The 2,983-nt window shown below is 42.6% G+C and overlaps 1 pseudogene; it reads right to left on the bottom strand.

Annotated features, from left to right (window-relative positions):
* Nucleotides 1-2,227: 2,227 nt before the first annotated feature.
* Nucleotides 2,228-2,983, bottom strand: part of LOC100469092 — a 2,587-nt pseudogene continuing 1,831 nt past the window's right edge.

The following is a 2,983-nucleotide window of genomic DNA, read 5'->3' as shown; positions in this document are numbered from 1 at the left end:
GGGATGATTGCCAATATGTATCTTGGGGAAGTTAGAGATGAAGTTTCCAAAGGAATTTTTATATGTTAGAGTAGACTTACAGGATACTTGGGGGGGGGGGCTGTCAGGCTAGGATCACCTTTTGCCTTAGCAAAGCATTAACATTGAGGCAGTTGAGTCCCTAGAAGAATGTCACTCTGCCTGTTTCAAGGACTTGTCAATGGGCTGTAGGTAGTAAGGAAATTTAATAATTTTTCTTCTGCCTTTGTTTCCCACATGGCTCTAATACACGATGACCAGAGCCTGGGACAGGCTGGTAACTTTCCGGCATCGAGTATCATAGCGTCGGTCGGTCACTAGGTGGTGGAACGTTGCAGTGTTAGAGTGTCACAAAGGGCACGGAATATTTTCCTACAGTGCTCCTTGTCACAGTGTCTTTGGGGTCCCGTGGCCCAAGAAGCAGGTCCAGCCGCACATTCATCCACATATTGTCTATGGCCGCTTTCCTGCTAAGGCCGCAGATTCGAGTAGTTACAACAGAGATCTATGCAGTATTTAATAGAGACAGAGAATCTTTGCACCAGGCTGGCATTTCAGTGAAAATAGGATAGGGTTCACACACCTGCATCCTTACAGAGTTTTTTTTATGGGGTTTTGTGTGTGTGTGTGTGTGTGTGTGTGAGTGATAACAGATCAGTTCTAATTCTAGCACCTGAAGATAAAGGGTACACTTTATCAACTTCGTCTGACTGTTTACACATTCAATAAAGTGACAACTGCCATACCACTTAGTTTCTCACAATCAGGAACATACTTTTGAATTGTTGAAACACAATCCACAGAATTAAAAGCAAAATCAGAAGCCATCCACAATTATACTAATTGTCAGTTAAAAGTTTTACACTTACTACTTGATATAACAGCCAGTACCTACTACAGGGTATCGAAGGTGACTTCAGGTTGTCGTCCTGCTGTCATCTGTGGAGGTTTCTCAAGCAGGTATGTGACTGGCCAGAGGTGGGCACCACCAGGACCAGGACCAGGACCAGAAAGGCAAGTGAAGTTCTACCATAGTTTCTGTAGTTTTCACTTTTTTTTTCCTTTGTCAGTTAAAAGTGAACAGTGAGAATTAAATACTTATCTTTACATATACAGAGGTATGCTGTGAAAGCATATTTGCTTACAAACATATAAAAATACTTGTTAACTAGTTTGGTAAGAAAATAATGTATAAATGTATATAGCAAAAACATTACTCTCTGACCTCGGAAAGATCAATTCCATATTTTATATTACAAACAAAAAACAGTTTTAGTTTTTTTTTAATCCCTTCTCCCTTGAAAAGGAAGACAGACAGAAATTACCTATTTTTACTCTCAACATGGCTGTGAAAAGAGTTAACTTAAAAAACCAAGAACAGGGATGCCTGGGTGGCTCAGTCAGTTAAGCATCAGCCTTCAGCTCAGCTCATGATCCCAGAGTCCTGGGATTGAGGCCCACATCAGATTCCTTGCTCCATGGGGAGCCTGCTTCTTCCTCTCCCTGCTTGTGCTCTCTGTGTCAAATACATAAATAAAAATCTTTTTTAAAAATTTAAAAAAAAAAAAAACAAGAACATTGAAAGGCCTAAGTCCAGAATAAGTCCAAATATTTGGCACATACATAGAACCTTATTATCATCTTTAGAAGTGGAGCACTTAATAAAGGCTTCATAAGCAGTTTTTAATCCATAAATACAATAGGCATGTTGGCATTTGGGCCACTGGAAAACAAAAGCTGTAGCATCAGTAAAGGTCTGAGATGTCTCACTTTTGTGTATTCAATTCAGTGTATTTAAGGTTAACTAAAGTTGACATCAAAATTTTTAGAGATAGGCAAAAATTCACATTTTGGAAAACTTCCTCACATTTCTACTTAGAGTAACAGTAGGAAACACGATTCCAGAAGTTTAAAGTCATTTCACAACCTATGACTTCAGCTTGGCAAACTGCTTATGTTCCAAAACCGATTCATGGCTATTGATATGTAAACCCTTAAAAAGGAATATTTCCTGCTTCCCCTGCTGCTTCTGCACGCCCTTCAGAGGACAAAGAGTTTCTACTGTTAATTTAGTATTTTTAAGGAATCAGATAATCTTCGAACCAGCCTTAGTGTTTCCTTTAACTCTGTCTTGAAATGACCGTGGAATTAGCTTCACAGAAAGGGTTAGCCAGCTTCTTGGTCTAAGGCTATCACGGTGACCATTTGTCGAAGGCTAGAAAGGTGCCAGTGTGATGTGAGGGAAACCATAAGGAGAGAAGGAGAAGATGAGGCCTCTTCCTGCCCATTTGTATCTAAAGTTCAAGGGATCCTTGGAAAATGACACAATGGAAGCCTTTCTTGTCTTTTTCTTTCCGTGCTGGTTCTGGTGAAGGAGGGCATTCCTGCTCTTTATAACCAGCACAAGTTCGTGGAAGGCTCCCTCTACCTTCGTCCTCATCTCGGCCGCCGCCTCCGTGTATATTACCTTCAGTGGTCGTGCTAAGTGTGGTCCTTCCCGTGTTACCTGTCTTTGATGATCCACATCTGCTTTATTACCAATTAAAATCATTGGAAACTCAACTCAGTCCTTCACTCTGAGAAATCTGTCTTTGAAACTTACAGATTTCTGCACAACTGCCTCCATCTGTAACTGAAAAGACCCACAGGACCCCCCCCCCCCGCCCGTTGTCATACACTGTTCTCTCCTAGCTCTGAGCTCTTCTAGTCCTGCTACATCCAGAATATCTAGCTGGGTACCACACTACTTTCTGTAGGANCATCCAGAATATCTAGCTGGGTACCACACTACTTTCTGTAGGAATCCTGGATGGTTGGGTCCTAATCTGTTACAAATAAGCCTGGATGCACTGGATGATGGGCGCCGACTTGCCCACACCAGCCTCCGACCAGCACCAACCCCGCCTCGCAGCCCGCCCCCGCCTCGCAGTCCGCCCCCCCCCCTCCAGCCGCCCCCGTCCTGTAC

The sequence above is a fragment of the Ailuropoda melanoleuca genome, chromosome 10 (genome assembly GCF_002007445.2).
Source record: "Ailuropoda melanoleuca isolate Jingjing chromosome 10, ASM200744v2, whole genome shotgun sequence".
Classification (NCBI taxonomy): Eukaryota; Metazoa; Chordata; class Mammalia; order Carnivora; family Ursidae; genus Ailuropoda; species Ailuropoda melanoleuca.
Note: the sequence above shows the minus strand (reverse complement) of the source record. Positions and strands in the feature narration are given on the sequence as shown.